The sequence below is a fragment of the Melanerpes formicivorus genome, unplaced genomic scaffold (genome assembly GCF_026170545.1).
Source record: "Melanerpes formicivorus ecotype bairdi unplaced genomic scaffold, bMelFor1.0.p_v2 SCAF_24, whole genome shotgun sequence".
Classification (NCBI taxonomy): domain Eukaryota; kingdom Metazoa; phylum Chordata; class Aves; order Piciformes; family Picidae; genus Melanerpes; species Melanerpes formicivorus.
The window spans coordinates 7880317-7900389 of NW_027142376.1; the positions used below are offsets into that span (position 1 = coordinate 7880317).

Here is a 20073-nt window from a genome sequence, read left to right on the forward strand (position 1 = left end):
GGTCATGCTTTTGCCAAGAAAGGTTGCACTAGATGATCCTTGAGGTCACAGAATCACAGAATTGTCAGGGTTGGAAGGCACCTCAAAGATCTAGTTCTACCCCCCTTGCCATGGGCAGGGACTCCTTCCACTTGATGAGGTTGCCCAGAGTCACATCCAGCCTGGCCTTCAAAACCTCCAGGGATGAGGCTTCCACCACCTCCCTGGGCAACCTGTGCCAGTGTCTCACCACAATCAGGGGGAAGAACTTCTTCCTTATTTCTAATCTAAATCTCTCCTCCTCTAGCTTGGATCCATTCCCCCTAGTCCTGTCACTACCTGACACCCTAAAAAGTGCTTCACCAGCTTTCTTGCAAGTGTGCTTCAGGTACTGGAAGGCCACAATCAGGTCTCCTTAACGCACTGTGGAGAGAAATTTCTCAGAATATCTGTTACTGCTACCTTGATTCTGCTTCCCTGGCTCAGAATTGCTCATGGACTAGACTGTGTCACTGCAAAGAGCTTGCCTCACCGTCACCAGGTGTTTCACAACATCCATGATTTTTATCTTCAGCCATGTGGTACTGATTCTGAACATATAAATAGCACAAAAGTAGGGACTTAAATATAAGATGGGTGCATAAAAGTTCTGTGGATGAAACTGTACCTATTTTCATTCAATAGTCTAACAGGAACCTTCTCTTCTAAACAGTCCCTCCCCAGCTTTATTGTAGGCCCCCTTCAGACACTGGAAGATCACAACAAGGTCTCCTGGGAGCCTTCTCTTCTCCAGACTGGACAACCCCAACTCTCTCAGCCTGTCACAGTATCACAGAGTATCACAGTATAACTTAGGTTGGAAAGGACCTTGAGGATCATCGAGTCCAACCTATCAACACAGACCCCATGACTAAACCATGGCACCAAGTGCCACGTCCAATCTCCTCTTGAACACCTCCAGGGTCGATGACTCCACCACCTCCCTGGGCAACCCGTTCCAATGACGAATGACTCGCTCGGTGAAGAACTTCCTCCTCACCTCGAGTCTAAACCTCCCCTGGCACAGCTTGAGACTGTGTCCTCTTGTTCTGGTGCTGGTTGCCTGGGAGAAGAGACCAACCCCTTCCTGGCTACAACCACCCTTCAGGTAGTTGTAGAGGGCAATGAGGTCACCCCTGAGCCTCCTCTTCTCCAGGCTAAACAATCCCGGCTCCCTCAGCCTCTCCTCACAGGGCTGTGCTCAAGGCCTCTCCCCAGCCTTGTTGCCCTTCTCTGGACATGTTCAAGTGTCTCGATGTCCTTCTTAAACTGAGGGGCCCAGAACTGGACACAGGACTCAAGGTGTGGTTTAACCAAAGCAGAGTACAGGGGCACAATGACTTCCCTGCTCCTGCTGGCCACACTATTCCTAATGCAGGCCAGGATGCCACTGGCCCTCCTGGCCACCTGGGCACACTGCTGGCTCATATTCAGGCGGCTGTCGATCAGCACACCCAGGTCCCTCTCTGTTTGGCAGCTCTCCAGCCACTCCGATCCCAGCCTGTAGCTCTGCATGGGGTTGCTGTGGCCAAAGTGCAGCACTCGGCACTTGGACTTGTTGAATGCCATCCCATTGGACTCTGCCCATCTGTCCAGTCGGTCGAGGTCCCTCTGTCCTGACAGGACAGATGCTCCAGCCCTCTGCTCATCCTCATGGCCCTTCTCTGGCCCTTCTTTCCAGGGAAGTTGTAGAGTTCCCAGCATTGGACACTTCCAAGGTTCAATTGAACAGTTTTGCTAGGCCATCTTTTCTAGGACATGTGTTTGCCAAGAAAGGTTGCAGTAGATGATCCTTGAGGTCCCTTCCAACCTGAAATTCAACAATTCTAGGATCCTTCTGTTTGGGAAACACCCAGACATGCATTTCCCTATAAGTCTGTTCGAGAAATCCAAATAATTTGCTGCAGAATACTCCCCAAAGCTGGGTTTGTGGTGTTGGGTGGTTATTTTTTTGCATACTTTGGAAATGAATCTGATGTCTGCCTCGCAGAGCAGCACCCATGGTACTGACAGAGCCAAGTGGAGGTTAGCAGAGGAGTAAATGTTTGATAAACCAGTTTAGTTGTAACACCGTGAGATTAATGTAAACAAAAATATTCTCCTGGGAAAGGCTTCCCTTGAAAACCTGCCAAGATTTATTGAATACATCTGTCTTGCCAAAGTACTTCAACTGAGATCAAACAAAGCTGCACCTTGGAGTGAACAGCTGCAGCTATTTTAAAATGAAGTTAAACAAGCATGAAAAGCGGGGGGGGGGGGGGGGAATGGGGAAGGGGGGAGTGAAAAATAACACCACAGGAAAAGTAACTAGCCTGATACAGTACAATGTGCAGTGATACAGGACATGAAAAAGCATGGTCACATTACAGTGGTGACTCATGGATGATTTGAGTGGCTGACCAGGCCACACCTTCATTATGATCACTCCTGATGTGCTGCATCTATACAGAATCAGACTTTGTTGTGTTGGAAGAAACCTTTAGGATGATTGAGTCCAGAGTACTGCCAGGGTACCACTGAACCACAGTCCTCAGTGCCACATCTACATGGCTTTCAAATGCCTCCAGGGATGGTGACTCCATCACTTCCCTGGGCAGCCTGTGCCAGGGCTTGACATTTTCAGGAAGAAACCCTGAATCCCCCTGGCACAACTCGAGGCTGTCTCCTCTTCCTAGAATCACAGAATTGTTCAGGCTGGATTGGATCTTTAAACATCACCTAGTTCCACCCTTCAGCAATGACCCAGGACATCCCCAACTAGATCAAGCTGCTCAGAGCCCCATCCAACCTGGAATGTTTCTATAGATGGGGCTTCTGCCATCTCTCTGGGCAACCTGGGCCAGTGTTTCAGTGTACCAGTGCCCTCATTGTAAAACTTTCTTCCTTCTATCTCATAATCATCATCGTCTTCTTTTTTCAAGTTTAAAGCCATCCCCCCTTGTCCCATCCCAAGGCCTGCTGAAAAGACTGTCCCCAGCTTTCCCAGAGACACCCTGTAAGTACTGGAAGGCTGCAATAAGGTCTCCTGAAAGCGGATGTCTCTCCAGTAGGTCTCTTATCCATGGCTGTTTACGTCAACCACCGCATTCTACCTTCGAGGACACCCCTGACACCCGGTCTGGACCCCCAGACGGGCAACTCCTGGCACCTCCCGTTTGTTTCTTAGCTGTACTTGGCCGACAGCCGCCGTGGCGGCGGCCAGGCCGATGTTCCCCGGTGAGCACCGTGCGTGTGAGTGCAGCGAGCCGTCCCGAGGCACACGCCGGAGCTGAGGGACCCTGCCGCTGCCCGTCCGGGGGCAGGGGGTGCAGCGCAGAGCCCTCAGCCTCGCGCACCGGCACCGGCACCGGCACCGCGCCGCGAGAGCACGCGCACACGCGCGCGCCACCCCCCGGGCGCGCCCCCGCCGCCCTGCCGGCGGCCCGCCCTTCTCCCCGCCCCTCCTCACGGATTGGGCGGCGGCCCCCGGGCAGGTGTCGGTGCGCGGCGGGGACGCGGTGCGAGCTGTCGCCTCTGCCTCCTCCCCGCCCTGCCGGACGCGCCACCGGGCGCTGCTGCGGTGCCGGCGGCAGTAGCAGGAGGAGACGCGACAGCAGCGGGAGGTGGCTGCGGGCTCTTCACTCGCGCCGGAGCGGGGCACCTGTGCCCAGCGGCTTCGCTCAAGTGGCGACTGCCCGGGGACCGGCGCGGAGCGGCGACAGCAGCCCCTCTGCATGAGCGACGGGGAGCAGCCGCTGCCGCCGGTGCCCCTGCCCGTGCCCCGAAGTTACTGCCCGCCTGCCATTTTGGTGCAGCCCTCGCCTTTGGCCGGGGGTGAGTACAGCCGGCGACGCTGCGGGTTGAGACTGGAGCCGTGGGCTGCGGCAGGGCCGCGGCAGCGTCCCGTCGGGAACGGCGGCCGGGGCTCGGTTAGTGCGGGTCCCCTCCTCAGCCCCACTTGTAAGGGGTGGCGGTCCGTTCCCGCTGTCGCTGGTGGCCGGGGGTGTGGGGGGTCGCCTCCTACCGCGGCGTTTAAGGAGCGCGGTGAGGCCGGAGCGCTCCTCCGCGGCGACCTCCGGTAGTAGGGGGACACAGGGCAACGGCGACACGCGACGGCTTCTTTTAATTGCCGGCCAGGCGTCTGGAGAGCTCCCAGGCTTCCTGCTGACGGCGTGGTTCCTGGAGCGCTGTCGCTGCAATGCATTAGCATTATTGCTGTCGCTGCAATGCATTGTTGTTATTATTATTGCCGTTATGATTGTTATTGCTGTTATTAGACTGTTTCGATCAACTTCCCTCCCAGCTCCGAGAGGCTTTGGGCATGGCATTGTGCCTGTCCCCTTTCCACAGCAGCATCCCGCCGCTCAGTGTGTTGTAATTTGTGCCTCAGACAGAAGCAGCGTGCATTTGCCTAGTATCAAGGTCAGTTTATTGTAACTGCTGAGGAAAATTACCATATGGCTCCGGCTGGCTTTTCCTAGGGAATCTAATTAAGCAGGAGCGTGTGTTGTGCTGGGGTTCGTGCAGTGTTTTAGGTGAACGTAGCTAAATTAGATTGCAGAAAGCCTTGGAGTGTGTGCGCGTCCCTCCTCGAGCATGTTTGCAGGGATATTGACTGTATCAAGTCAATCTGTTTTGGCACATGGTAGGGGTTGCCTTCGACCCTACCATTTTACTGCTCCCTGCATTCCTGAAAATGTGGGCAGCTGCCTTGCCTTGGAGCCTGGAGTTTGTTAGAATAGGCACGGCAAGGATTTTGGCTGTAAAGGCTTCTGCTCATTCCTCTGAGAACCCTTTTCTGAAAGGCTAGAGAGAGGAAGAAGGGGAAGTTAGTTTAGTTCTTGCATTAGCAGGCATTTTTTTCTGGCTCGGAGTGACCTGTCGTCGGCCTGGAAAGGTTTTTATGGTTGATAATTAACGGTGATAGCGGTTCCCTTTGAACTGCATTGAGACCACTGACTGCCCCTGCGGCTGAGCGTCAAACCTTAATGTTTGCTCCTTGTTTCTAGCTACAGCAAGGGAGCAGAGCTGGCTGAAAAGCAGAAGGTGCTGTAGCTTGTATGTAATCTCTCAGGCTGCTGCCTCACCCACCGCTGCTCAGGTACTGGATTGTGTCAGTGCATTTGTGCCTCTGCATTATGCCCAAGCATCCAAAAATACACTTGGTGCTTCTGTAGCTTTGCTGTGGAATTTGTCGGGTAACTTGCATAGTGCATCTGGCAATTACAAACAGGAGAGTATCATTGCCAGCAGCTCGGAGGCATGAGCTGGCAGTGAGACCTCCCAGAACTCACTTGCACCCCAGTAGCTGACACTGGTGGGGAAAAGTACTTAAAAAAACCCAAAACAACAGTGGCCCCTGCACCAGGAATTGCATCGTGGACCTGCTGCTGATTCAGCTGATGCAATATTGTCCTTTCAGACAGGTGAATGCTTTTAAGCAGAGTGTCTTCATCTTCATTAGTGCTGTCTAGGAACGATACAAGATCAAGAAAGCGAAGCCAAAACTTCATTTTCCTGAGCTGGTTTCCTGCTTCCACCCTAACCTGCTGAATACAGCTTGAGCATGCTAGCCTTGATTGCTAACCCAGGCTTTTTGGATTGTGTAGGCTGTACCCATGTGTATAAAACCAGCAGGAATTCACCCTTCTCACTGAAATAGTTGTGGTAAACAGAGTGCTTGAAGAACTTAAAGGAAAACAAAGTCCCTAGCCTATGCCTGGGCGATGCTGAAGCAAAGCAGTATCTGCTGACTGCACTGGTAAACAGTGCATCTGTGTGACACTGACTGCTCTTGTCTGGCTGCCAGTATTAGCACTCCCCAGTGCTAGCAGACTGGAAACTGCTGTTTGGCAGTGTAAGCCACCTTACTTACCTAGCTCCTGGGAAGTGGGACGAGAGAGGGACTTTTCATAAGGGTGTCTAGCAATAGGACAAAGGGGCAGTGATTTAAAGCTGAGGGTTAGACTGGAGCTTAGGAAGTTCTTCAGTAGGAGGGTGGTGAGACTCTGGAATAGGCTGCCCCGGGAGGTTCTGGATGCCTCCCCTCTGGGGGCGTTGAAGGCCAGGTTGGATAAGGCTTTGAACAGCCGAGTCTAGTTGAGAGGTGTCCCTGCCCATGGTGGGGAGGTTGGAGGAGAGGATCTCTGAGGTCCCTTCCAACCTAAGCTATTCCATGATCAAGGTCTGGAGCCCTCAACACAGCAATGACATGGACCTGATGGAGCAGGTCCAGAGGAAGCCCATGAAAATGATCAGGGGGTTGGAGCACCTCTGCTACAAGGAGCAGGCTGAGGGAGCTGGAGTTTTTCAGTCTGGAGAAGAGAAGGCTCCAGGGAGACCTAATAGCAGCCTTCCGGTACCTGAAGGGGGCTACAAGAAGGCTGCAGAGGGACTGTTTGCAAAGGCCTGTAAGGATGGGACGTGGGGCAGTGGTTTGGAATTAGAGAAGGGCAGATTTAGATTGGATATTGGGAACAAGCTCTTTACCATGAGGGTGGTGGAACACTGGAACAGGTTGCCCAGGGAGGTGGTTGAGGCCCCATCCCTGGAGATATTCAAGGTCAGGCTTGGCAGGGCTCTGAGCAACCTGATCTAGTGGAGGACGTCCATGCTCACTAATAAAGCTTTGCATGCAGAGGCTCATTCAGCCTTTGCATGCATTGCTTTATTAATTTTCCTTTTGGATCCAGAGTCTTAGAGATATTAAAGGCTTACCCATGAACCACTGACAGTTGTAAAACACACACCCCACCCCCTACCCCCCCCCAAGGTTCTTACATGCAGAGATTTATAGCAGTTTACTTTCAAAGGAAGCTTATTGGACTTTAGGAAAGAGGAAGGTAAAGGCTATGTTTCAGTGTGGAGCAAAGCACCTCATGCTGCTGCTTGAAGTACCAGAGGAACTTGACCTTTATCTACAGTAAGGAAAAGTAAAGGAAATAAGACCTCTTGCTAATTTCTGTTGCCTATATGCTTCATTTACCTATTCATCAATTGATGATCAATTTATGGTCAACTGATAATCCTAAAAGAAAGACTAATACCTGTGGTTTTGGGTATTAGTTGCTTTAAGATAAAAAAGCATTGCCATAGGAAATTAATTTTGCATTCTTCAAGGCAAAGTTCTCATAGAATCCTGGAATGGTCTGGGTTGAATGGGACCTCCAAAGGTCATCTAGTCCAAACCCCTCTGCAGTAAAATCAAATAGCACCTACTCAAGTGGAGAAGCTGACTGCTGTGGAGGTTAATCTTGAAGATGAGACAATTCCAGTGGCGTTGTCTCAGGTTAACTCACAGTAAGCACTGCAGTAGTCTTCCTGAGCTCTGCTGGTGCTGACTGGCAGGCAAGAAAGGAACCTGAGCCTATCCTGCTGCTGAAGACCTAAGCTCAAGTTCTACCATGCAGCAGTTCCAAAAATATTTCCCTTCTAGACTCTTCCTTGCAATGTATGCTGCTTGTTGGTGGAGAATAATCAATGGAGAAGTAACATAATGCAGCCATAGTTTCTGGATCAAGTCTGTTTAAAGGGTGCTGAGATAATTTGCTGTAGAAAATGAAATGCAGTCTCTACTTGTAGTAGCACTGTAAAGTGTAGAGCCCCTTTCAAAGGTGAGTAAAGGCTGTGGCATTCCCATGAAATCTTTAGAGGTTTTTTACTAATGAAACAGTTCCATCTCCTGAACCCCTCACCTGCCTCCATGCAGAGTAATCATAGAATCAACAAGGTTAGAAAAGACCTCAGATCATGAAGTCCAACCTATCACCTAATACCTAACACCTCATGGCAACTGAACCATGCCTCCAAGTGCCACATCCAATCCTTTTTTGAACACCTCCAGGGATGGCAACTCCACCACCTCCCTGGGCAGCACATTCCCATGGCCAAACTCTCTTTCTATGAAGAACTTCTTCCTAACATCCAGCCTAAACCCCCCCGGCACAGCTTGAGACTGTGTCCTCTTGTTCTGGTGCTGCTTGCCTGGGAGAATAGACCAATCCCTGCCAGGCTACAACCTCCCTTCAGGGAGTTGTGGAGAGCAAGAAGGTCTCCCCTAAGCCTCATCTTCTGCAGGCTAAGCAACCCCAGCTCCCTCAGCCTCTCCTCACAGGACTGTGCTCCAGACTTCTCCCCAGCCTCATTGCCCTTCTCTGGACAGGTTCAAGTGTCTCAATGTCCTTCTTAAATGGAGGAGCCCAGAACTGGACACAGGACTCAAGGTGTGGCCTAACCAGTGCTGAGTGCAGGGCACAATGACTTCCCTGTTCCTGCTGGCCACACTATTCCTGGTGCAGGCCAGGATGCCATTGGTCTTCTTGGCCACCTGGGCACACTGCTGGCTCATGTTCAGCCTGCTATCAATCAGTAGCCCTAGGTCCCTTTCTGGCTGTCTGCTCTGCAGCCACTCTGTCTCCAATCTGTGGCTCTGCTGCTGTAAACCAGCTTTCTGTTCTTGGAGGGAGATGGAACATAATCTGTTGTTTGCTTTCTGGAAAGGAAAGAAAGCAAAACTTGTTCACAACTCCAGGAGTGAATTTGCTGTTTTGCTCTTGCAATTAAGGAGTTTTATATCTTCTGAAGCTAACATGAGAAGGGCTGGTTTGCTTATTGGTCACTGCTTCTGATACAGAAGGTCATTCTGATGTGGTTTTCTTCTGTCTCTTTTGGGCTTGGATGGACAGATTGTAGTGTCACAGGGCAATCCAAACAGAAAAGTGCTGGTTTGTGCCATTAGCATTAATTGCTGCAGCATGGATGTTCAGCACACGATTTAAGTGCTGTTGACAGAGATGCAGCTCACACTGTCCTGAAATACTTCAAAATGCAGAGTGTTCCTGGTTTTCTAGCCATTGCTAATTGTGTAAGGCATTGATTCCATTTTTTTTCCCCTCTATGAGAGAACTGATCCCTCTGCCGTTTTGTGGTCATCCGCAGGAGTACTTGGTGGACATTCCTGGAAGTTATCTCAGTGCTTGCATCTAGCTGTTGTAAGTGCTTTGACATTTGACAGCCCCTGAGTTGGACTGAAGTTAAACAATAGTGGGTTTGCACTAGGTTTTTAAGTTGAAAGAGCTTTTGGGAGGATTCTGAAAGGTATGATCTGATGATGCTGGATTTGACATTCTCAGCTGGGCTTGATCTAAAACCTAGTGCCAAAAATTGGCTGTGTGTCAATCACCACAAGCATGGATGTCAGGGGTTGAGTCGTAAATGGGGAGGGAGAAAGGGAAAACACCAACCAACAATTCATCTCTAGAGCAAGATCAGCCTGATGATTCCTCTCAACTCACCGCCCCCTAAGATTGTGCTTTTAGCTGAGGGGGAATTGGGGGGGGGGGGGGGGGGGGGGAGGGAGGGGGGCAGCAGAAATTGATCCTGAGGCTGTTGTAATGCATACTGGATAGCTAAAAACTGAGAGAAACTAATGTAGAGGACTTGAAACACAAGTTTTCTTGGTTAAGTTGATGTTCTTTGTGTAGGCTCATCGAAGGAGCATGCTGTTTCAGTGTCCTGGTAACCTTACTTCAGTCTTCAAGACTGGGCCCTGGTAGAGGCAACTGCATTATTAAAAATTAGTAATAAAAAATGAGTAAGGTACAGAGAAGGCCTAGCTGGTTCCTAAAGATGGTGGCTTAATTTGATCCAGTTGATCAAATAGAATCATAGAATCCACCAGGCTGGAAGAGACCTCCAAGATCATCTGGTCCAACCTATCACCCAGCCCTGTCCAATCAACTAGACCATGGCATGGCCCATCCAGTCTCTTCTTGAAGATCTCCAGGGATGGCGACCCCACCACCTCCCTGGGCAGCCCACCCTAATGGCAAATCACTCTCTCTGTGAAGAGCTTCCTCTTAATGTCCAGCCTGAACCTCCCCTGGCACAGCTTGAGACTGTGTCCCCTATTTCTGTTGCTGGTTGCCTGGGAGAGCAGACTGACCCCCACCTGTCTACAGCCTCCCTTGGGACCTCAAAAGGCACCTGTGCTGGCTGATACTCTAAACCTGCAAGAGGATGATTTGCTTTGTTTCTCTGGTTTAAACTGAAGGAGCTGTGAGGCTCCTCCAGTTTGGATCCAAATACAAGTGAAGCAGCAGTCAAAACCTGACAGTGAAGCTGGCCTTTGATCTCCAGAAAGCATCTGACTGTATCTTGTGCTCGGGTGTCAGGGTTCCTTGTTTGTACAAACTTGGGATCCAGAACTTCAGGTCTGTGTTTCCTGGCCAGGGCTCAGGTTGTCTCCATGTTGTGCCATGTCAATATTTAAAAAAAAAGAGGTAGCCAAGCTTGGGTCCAGAGCAGAGCACAGTGCTGAATAGGTCCCAGTGTCAACAAACCAGTCCATTAACTCCCTGCTTGATAGACTAACCCGGCGCCTAGTTTGGTTTTCAGGGACTTTTTGCGCGGCCCCGGCTTGATTTGCGCGGCCCTGGCTTAGTTTCATTCTTCTTTTATATCACTTCTCTAAACAGTTCAAAGACCACCTGCTTCCAAACCTCTTCTTCTCGTGCATGGGGCATAGGCTGTGTGTTGACCAGCTATGAATAGAATAGAATTAACCAGGTTGGAAAAGACCTTTGATCATTGAGTCCAACCTATCCCCCAACACTATCTGATCAACTAAACCATGGCACTAAGTGCCCCATCCACTCTCTTCCTAAACACCACCAGCGATGGTGACTCCACCACCTCCTTGGGCAGCACATTCCCATAGCCAATCTCTCTTGCTGGGAAGAACTTCTTCCTAAAGTCCAGCCTGAACCTCCCCTGGCACAGCTTGAGAGTGTGTCCCCTTCTTCTGTTGGTGATTGCCTGGGAGAAGAGACCAATCCCCACCTGTCTACAACCTCCCTTCAGGTAGTTGTAGACAGCAATGAGGTCTCCCCTGAGCCTCCTTTTCTGCAGGCTAAGCAACCCCAGCTCCCTCAGCCTCTCCTCATAGGCTTTGTGCTCCAAATGGCTCAGCACTAAGCGGCAGTGAAATGGGACCTCCGGCTGTGCAATTGTCATCCTTTTTTTGTTGTGTCCTGGCTTGTTCCAACCTAGATGCAGGTTAGAAGCACTCTGTAGGTGTCAGAGGGAGTGGGGAAGGCACAGCCTTGGGAGAATGGGTTTTTGTTTTGTTTGTGTTTATTTACTTGCTAATCTGCTAAACCCGGTAATTTGCAGTGGGGCTTTGTGTCGGCGGTTTGAATTAGCAGTGATTTGCTGTACGAAATTCGTTCTCACATCTGGCAGCTCTAGAGGATACTGCCTCATCGTGGCAGCTGCCGTTGGGAGCATTCTCTTCACCTCTAAAAATAGATATTTTATTGTTTTTTTCAGTCTCTGTCCTAGCCCTGCAGGAAGATTCTCTCAGTCAATGGCTAGTTCTTGGATTAGATTTAAGGCGAAGCTGCCGAGTGATATTTAGCGAGAAGGATGCAGGATATCAATTGGTGCAACATATGTTGAGGGCTGGGGAAAAAAAAAACCATCTGATTGTGTAGTGTTTTAAGCATGTCTGTGCTGTGTTTGCATAGTGGTTGGATTTGACATTATGGATGTTTTGGTAGCAGTCAAGCAATCCACTCAACTGTTTCCTTTCGTAGCTTGCATGGGTAGATCACAATACAGCTTTCAAGTTACAATGCCATACGTAATTTCTCAGAGCTCTTTTGGCTCTGGTGTTGAAAGGAAAAATCAAGTTTCTATGCAGATGTAAAATGTGTTGTGCTTTCAGAGCTGTTGGAGGCTTTACAAAAGCCTCACCACTTCTCTCAGTGTTTTCTTCCCCAGATTGGTACAGGAGTAACTCAGATGAGAAGTCATAGTTCTACTTGATGCAGTGCTTTAACATCTTGACCTTGCAAGAGTTGTCTTGGTGGACTTGTGTTTTCTTGGTTGGCTTGTTGAATTTGGTCTGCAGGATGCTTCTGTCCACCTGTTATTATAAATAGTGACTGCTGTGGTACTGGGGAGGAAATGTCACTGGTTGTGCTGCTCCATAACTTATATGGTCATGGACCTTCTCTATTGTTCAATTTCTTCAGGCCATACAAGATGTTGGCATCTGAAGTAGGAATCTGCACAGAAACATCCTGAGTTGTGTTCTCTTCTGTGCTCCTCCACAGGGAGGGAGATCACTAGAGTCTTCCCAGGCTTGACACAATGTTGAACCTGAGTCTTTTTCTGGGTGCATTCATTGAGTGTCACACAGACAAAGGGAGGGCTCCCTCCTCTGCCTTGTAGCATAAGACAGAAACTGCCATCAGTTCTCTGAGAGAAGAACTTGCCATTTCTTTCATCTCCCTTCAAGCTGCAGAGCTCATCTGAGGCATATTGATTGTGAAAAGCCAAGAATATGGCTTGTGAGGTCACATCTGGAGTACTGTGCCCAGGTCTGGGCTCCCCAGTTCAAGAGAGACATGGAACTACTGGAAAGGAGTCCAGAAGGTGCTGAGGGCACTTGGACATCTCACTTAAGAGGAGAAGCTGAGAGATCTGGGGCTGGTTAGTCTGGAGAAGCCTGGGGGGTGACCTGATCATTGTTTATCAATATCTAAAGGACAGGGGTCAAGAGATAAGGCCAGAGACTTTTCAGTGGTGTCCAGTGATAGAGCAAGGGACAACAGCAGAAAGTGGAACTCAGGAAGCTCTATGTGAACATGGGCAAAAACTGAAGATGACGGAGCAGCGGAGCAGGCTGCCCAGAGGGGTTGTGGAGTCTCCTTCTCTAGAGACATTCAGGAATTCTGTGTAACCTGCTCTGGGTGACCCTACTTTAGCAGGGACTTTGGACTGGATGATCCCCAGAGCTCCTTTCTGACCTCTCTAACTCAGTCATTCAGTGCAGCGCGGCACAGGTGGTGAATGTATTTTTGCAGCACTCGCTCTCAAGCTAATGTTGAAGAGAGGAGGAATACAGATGAGCTTTTTGTTTAGTATTTTGCCATGATGGCTCAAGCTGAGTGTGAAGACTGATTTGCTTTGGGTTTGGAGGGGAGGGTGGAAGCAGGAACTTGCCTCCTTTCTGTGGAAGCAGGAACTTGCCTCCTTTCTGTGGAAGCAGGAACTTGCCTCCTTTCTGTGGAAGCAGGAACTTGCCTCCTTTCTGTGGAAGCAGGAACTTGCCTCCTTTCTGTGGTTGTCTCTGTGCAGGCAGCCTGGGTATGTGCCAGCAGTGAGCTCTGAGCCCCACTGTGCAGGTCAAGCATCCAAAGGGAGGCCCTGGAAGCCTCCTGCTTCTGGAGATGCAAATTTCTGATTGTGTTGGATGATTCTGGGATTGGTTGCATGCCCTGAGTGCACATGTTGGCTTCACCCCAGACCTGTGCTCATTCACCTTGGGGTTGGTTAAGTGTCCATTGCAGTAATGAGCTGCTTTTCATGCTCTAGGTTGAAGGCAGGTGGAAGAGAGGCCAATCATGCAAGAGACAATTGGATGCCAGTGCACTGCCACTCCAGTTCTGTGTGTTTTCCCCAAGCTGTCTTTCTCCTTTCAGGAAGAGTATCAGTCAGTCTCACACAGTCAGAATACTGACAGATCCATCCTCTCTACATGTTCTTCCATAAGACAGTTGCTGCTAAATAAAGAAGAGAGAGCTAAACATGATTTGCCTAAATTCAGCATAAATGATGGAAGATGAGACTGAAGTAAAATGAGAGTTGAGAGTTGACTGGAAAGCAGTGAAATCTGTGCTACCAGTACATGCCAGATGCCCCATGATCTTCAGCAGCTCCAGGGCCAAATTCTGGCTAAGCTTTCCCTCTGGGAGTTCCTGGTCATCAGTGAAGAGAGTGGCTTTTTTTCCTGGTCAATGAATTTGGCTTTTCTATTACATGCTGAACTTCCACTTGGATTTGTGTATCAGCTGTAGACCTAATACATAGCTACAAAATTGCCATAATTTCTTATTAAGAATCTTTTTATTATGACTTGTCACACATAGATGAGAGAAATTAAGGCCTCCAGTGTAATCTTTAGTATTTTCTGTAAAAATAATTGTTTGTGGGGTTTGGTTTTTTTTTTGCTATATAAATAAAATAGCTTCTGGGTTTTTTTAAGAAATGGTTTCATAGTCTTCCCTCCTGCCTCAGAATAGAATAGAATTAACCAGGTTGGAAAAGACTGCAAAGATCATCAAGTCCAACCTATCATCCAACACCATCTCATCAACTAAACCATGGCACCAAGTGCCTCATCCAGGCTCTTCCTAAATACCTCCAGTGATGGTGACTCCACCACCTCCCTGGGCAGCACATTCCAATGGCCAATCTCTCTTGCTGGGAAGAACTTCCTAACCTCCAGCCTAAACCTCCCCAGGCACAGCTTGAGACTGTGTCCTCTTGTTCTGGTGCTGGTTGCCTGGGAGAAGAGACCAACCCCCACCTGGCTACAACCTCCCTTCAGGTAGTTGTAGATGGCAATAAGGTCTGCCCTGAGCCTCCTCTTCTCCAGGCTAAGCACCCCCAGCTCCCTCAGCCTCTCCTCACAGGGCTGTGCTCCAGACCCCTCCCCAGCTTTGTTGCCCTTCTCTGGACACCTTCCAACAACACAACATCTTTCCTAAACTGAGGAGCTCAGTTCCATCCTTAGCTTTTTAGATGCAGTTATTTGGAAGTAAAATACTTCAGTGGAGCTCTTCTGCTTCTGCAGTTTCATATTTGGAAATCAAAATAATGTAAAACCTAGAATGAAGATGTCTGTGAAACTCCTCTTTATTTCCTAAGTAGATTAAAAATGAAAACCACACAGTAATGACCTTTGATCTTTTTAAGGTTTTACAGTTTCCTCCACTTTTAGTATGTCCTGGCACTGTTCTGTGTAAGAAACACACCCAGTTATGGTAATAACTTGGATGAATAAGGAACATCTCTCCCAGAAGGAACCAAATTAAACCCTGCTTCTTCCCCCCCGCCACAGTGAAACAAACCTTACTGTGCTCAGGAGCTTGCAAGTCCAAGGCTGAAAGGAAGAGATTTTATGCTTTGGTTATGGGCCAGGAAATATGTGCAAGAAATCTCAGTTATAATCAGTGTGGGTACAAAGAACAACATCCTCTCAGACCTTGGGGTCTTGCTTCTCATTGAAAATGTGTCACACCAGATACAAGTCCTCCTGCTGCAGTCAGTTGGGCTGTGCTCAATTTCTCATCTGAAGAGGTAGCTTTGTGTTTCCAATGAGTCTATTTTCCCTCTTGTGTTTTGTGTGTGTGTGTGTGTAGCATTACTTAATTTCTGATGAAAAGGGAAGAAGAATATCAGCAGTGTTGTTCACTGCAGCTTTTAGACTTTCTTGGACTTCAAACAAGATGAAGAAATTTGTGACCAGCGTTAATTGTGCCTCGATTTAGACATAATGCTGTGCTAGCCGTACTGGAAATGACTTTGGGCAGTGATGTTCTTCAAATGCTGTCTTTTGGTTCAAGTCTGTCTAAAGCCTACTGGGGAGGCTAAACTTGACACAGCACTCCAGGTCACAGGATGTTAGGTACTGGAAGGGACCTCCAGTGATTGAGTCCTCCCCCCCCTGCCAGAACAGGACCATAAAATCTAGCACAGGTCACACAGGAGCACATCCAGATGTGTGTTGAAAGTCTTCAGAGAAGGAGACTCCACAACCTCGCTGGGCAGCCTGTTCCAGTGCTCTGTGACCCTAATAGTGAAGAAGTTCCTCATCATAGAATCAATAAGGTTGGAAGAGACCTCAGAGATCATCAAGTCCAACCTGTCACCCAAGACCTCATGGCACCCAACCACGGCACCAAGTGCCATGTCCAATCCCCTCTTGAACACCTCCAGGGATGGCGACTCCACCACCTCCCTGGGCAGCGCATTCCAATGGCTAACAACTCTCTCTGTGAAGAACTTCCTCCTCACCTCCAGCCTAAACTTCCCCTGGAACCTCCTGTGCTGTAGTTTCTATCCATTGCCCCTTGTCCTATCCCAGGGTGCAAGTGAGCAGAGCCTGTCCCCTCCCTCTTGACCCCCAGCCCTCATATTTTTATAAACATTTATTAAATCCCTTCTGTCTTCTACTTTCCAGACTAAATGCCCCCAGGGCTCTCAGCCTCTCCTCATAGGGTAGTACTGCAGTCCCTTGATCATCCTGGTAGCCCTCTGTAGGTTGCAGGACTTTATGGTGTTAGCTCAGGGTTTTAGAATATTTTGGGTTGGAAGGAACCTTTCAAATCTGTTTAAAATCCTTGGCATTGCTTAGGCCACACGTTGAGTCCTGTGTCCAGTTCTGGGCTCCTCAGTTTAAGAAGGATATTGAGACACTTCATCGTGTCCAGAGAAGGGCAATGAGGCTGGGGAGAGGTTTGGAGCGCAGCCCTGTGAGGAGAGGCTGAGGGAGCTGGGGTTGCTTAGCCTGGAGAAGAGGAGGCTTAGGGGAGACCTTATTGCTGTCTACAACTCCCTGAAGGGTGATTTTTAGGCAGGTGGGGGTTAGTCTCTTCTTCCAGGCAATCAGCACCAGAACAAGAGGACACAGTCTCAAGCTGTGCCAGGGGAGGTTTAGGCTGGATGTTAGGAAGAAGTTCTTCCCAGAAAGAGAGATTGGCCATTGGAATGTGCTGCCCAGGGAGGTGGTGGAGTCACCATCCCTGGAGGTGTTCAAAAAAGAACTGGACGTGGCACTTGAAGCCATGGTTTAGTTAGTCATGAGGTGTTGGGTGACAGGTTGGGCTTGATCTCTGAGGTCTTTTCCGACCTTACTGATTCTATGATTTCCTAGCTGCAGCATGGGGCTGAGATATCCGTGTTGTACAATATGCTCAGTGTGACTGCTTGCATAATTAACTTTATACTGTGGCTCTCTGTTGAGCAGGCAATCTGCTTGAAATGGTGCTTGGTACTTTTTAAAAACAGAAGAAAAGAAAACTTTGTGGGCTTTCTTCCCACCCTCCTGTAATGCTAATCTTCTGCTGAGACTGCAAGTCCAGACAGCTTAGCCATCATATGAGTGACTAGGAAATGTACTCCTTGTCCTCATTCCTGGTGTTGATGCTCTTGTCCACTTTAAAATTCAGAAGCATTGCTTGCAGTTCTTGAAAAACATTTCTTTTGTTCCCTGTTCCATGGGGGGTGTGTGATTGCTTTACTGGTTTTCTGTTGTGTTTGGGGTGTGTGTTTGTTTGTTTTACTTGTGTGTGGGGGTTTTTGTTTGGGTTTTTTTGTGTGGTGGTTGTTGGTTTGTTTGGTTTTGGACGATTGGGGTTCGTTGTGTGTGGTTTTGGTGTTTGGGTTTGTGTTTTTTTTAAAGCTTGAATTCAATAAGTGGTTTTTCATGGAATCAAAGAATGGCTCAGGTTGGAAGGGACCTCAGAGGTCATCTGCTCCAACCTCCCCACCGTGGGCAGGGACACCTCTCAACTAGACTCAGCTGCTCAAGGCCTCATCCAACCTGGCCTTCAACACCGCCAGGGAGGAGGCAGCCACAGCCCCCCTGGGCAGCCTATTCCAGAGTCTCACCACCCTCAGACTGAAGAGTTTCTCCTTAATCTGCAGTCTAACCCTGCTCTCTCCCACAGCTTCAAACCATTCCCCCTTGTCCTGTCTCTAGACACCCTCATGGAAAGTCCCTCTGCAGCCTTCCTTTAGGATCCTTTCAGGTACTGCAAGGCAGCTCTAAGGTTCCCAGAGAGTCTTCTCTTCTCCAGGCTGAACACCCCCAGCTCCCTCAACCTCTCCTCACAGCAGAAGTGCTCCAGCACATGGATCATCTTTGTGGCCTCCCCTGGCCTCACTCCAACAGCTCTGTGCTCTTCTGCTATGGTAGTTTTAATTAGATTTTAAAACAGTCTGTAAGAAGTATGAAGATGAGAGCATTACTCAAAGGATACCCAATCACGTATGAAGCCAGCCTGGGCTTTCCTGCTACAGGCTGTTAATTTGTCAAGCAAAGTTCTCTTCCAGGGAATGATTTTCCTTGTAATGTCTCTCCCCGGAAGCTCAAACTTTGTATTCAGTTTGAGAATTTATCAGGGAAGTGTTGCTCTTGAAGGCAAACATCTGAACAGCCTTATACAAGTTATTTCAGTTGAGGCCAGAAGGGATTTTAAAATCAACCAAGTAAATAAAATAGTTTCTCAATCTGAATTTAATTTGATTGATTTTTTTTTTTCCCAATTATTATTTGGTTGATTTTTTAATTATTATTATTTGGTTGATTTTTTCTTTATTATTTGATTGATTTTTTTTTTTCCTTAATTTTAGTATTTGGTTGATTTTTTTTCCCTTTATTATTTGGCTGATTTTTTTTTTCCTTTATTTTATTATTTGGCTGATTTTTTGTTTTCCTTTATTTTATTATTTGGTTGATTTTTTTTTTTTCCCTTTATTTCATTATTTGGCTGTTTTTTTTCCCTTTATTTTATTATTTGGCTGATTTTTTTCCTTTATTATTTGGCTGATTTTTTTTCCCATTTATTTTAGTATTTGGCTGATTTTTTTTTTTCCTTTATTTTAGTATTTGGTTGATTTTTTTTTTTCTTTATTTTAGTATTTGGTTGATTTTTTTTCCCCCCCCCCCCCTTTATTTTATTATTTGGTTGATGTTTTTTCCCTTTATTTTATTATTTGGCTGATTTTTTTTTTTTCCCCCCTTTATTTTATTATTTGGTTGATTTCCCCCCCCCCCTTTTTTTATTTGTTTGATTTTTTTTTTTTTCTTTAGTATTTGGTTGATTTTTTTGTTGTTTACTATTTGGTTGATTTTTTTTCCCTTTATTTTAGTATTTGGCTGGGTTTTGTTCTTTATTTTAGTATTTGGCTGGGTTTTGTTCTTTATTTTAGTATTTGGTTGATTGTTTTTGTTCTTTATTTTAGTATTTGGTTGATTGTTTTTTTCCCCCTTTATTTTATTTGGTTGATTTTTTTTTTCTCTAGTATTTGGTTGATTTTTTTTCCTTTTATTTTATTATTTGGTTGATTTTGTTCTTTATTTTAGTATTTGGCTGTTTTTTGTTCTTTATTTTAGTATTTGGCTGGGTTTTGTTCTTTATTTTAGTGTTTGGCTGGGTTTTGTTCTTTATTTTAGTATTTGGTTGATTGTTTTTGTTCTTTATTTTAGTATTTGGTTGATTTTTTTTTTCCTTTTATTTTATTATTTGGTTGATTTTGTTCTTTATTTTAGTATTTGGTTGATTGTTTCTTTGTTCTTTATTTTAGTATTTGGTTGATTGTTTTTTTGTTCTTTATTTTAGTATTTGGTTGATTGTTTTTTTGTTCTTTATTTTAGTACTTGGTTGATTGTTTTTGTTCTTTATTTTAGTATTTGGTTGATTTTTCTTTTCTTTAGTATTTGGTTGATTTTTTTTTCCTTTTATTTTATTATTTGGTTGATTTTGTTCTTTATTTTAGTATTTGGCTGGGTTTTGTTCTTTATTTTAGTATTTGGCTGATTTTTTTTTTTGTTCTTTATTTTAGTATTTGGCTGGTTGTTTTTTTGTTCTTTATTTTAGTATTTGGCTGGTTTTTTTTTTTGTTCTTTATTTTAGTATTTGGTTGATTTTTTTTTTTTTATTATTGTTATTAGGTTGTGTTTTTTAAATAATTTGACTTGTATTTGGTTGTTTTTTTATTTGGTTGATTTTCATTTTTTTAGATTGATTTGGTTGATGTATGGATTTTTCTTTTCATTTTAGCTTATTTCATTGGTGCTTTTACAAAAATGTAACCTGTTACATTTCCTCTAGAGGATTTGCCATTGTGTGTTTCCAGAATGCTTAAGGCATATCTACTTGGAAAAAAAAAAAAAAGACAACCCATCTGAAGACTGCCTATAAATATTTATCAACTGCTGTGATAGTCCCAGCTTGGAGATGCTTTAATAATGTAACGAAAAATTAGCTCTTGGGGAAAACCTCACGAGTCCCTTAGAGGCTAATGTAATACTGGAATGCAGCTAGAGAGTCTTTTATAGGTTAATAAACCACATGAAACCCCAAAGTGAAAGTCATTGATGATTTTTAAGCCTTATGTATACTTGAAATTAATTCTTTGCCAACCCTAAAAAAATAAATCAACAGTAGGTGGGCTGCTCATTTACCCTTGGATTTAGAGGTAAATTTCCCCCCTTCTAATACA

General features: G+C 46.6%; 1 protein-coding gene across 3 annotated transcripts in view; it reads left to right on the forward strand.

Annotated features, from left to right (window-relative positions):
- Nucleotides 1-3639: 3639 nt before the first annotated feature.
- MYRIP (myosin VIIA and Rab interacting protein) overlaps nt 3640-20073 on the forward strand; it is a 172167-nt gene continuing 155733 nt past the window's right edge. Inside the window, exon 1 of one of the 3 annotated variants that reach the window (XM_068152784.1) lies at nt 3640-3831. The gene's annotated coding sequence lies outside the window, so the exon portion shown is untranslated. The remainder of the gene's footprint in view (nt 3832-20073) is intronic. The other 2 variants (XM_068152782.1, XM_068152783.1) reach the window with 2 other exon arrangements.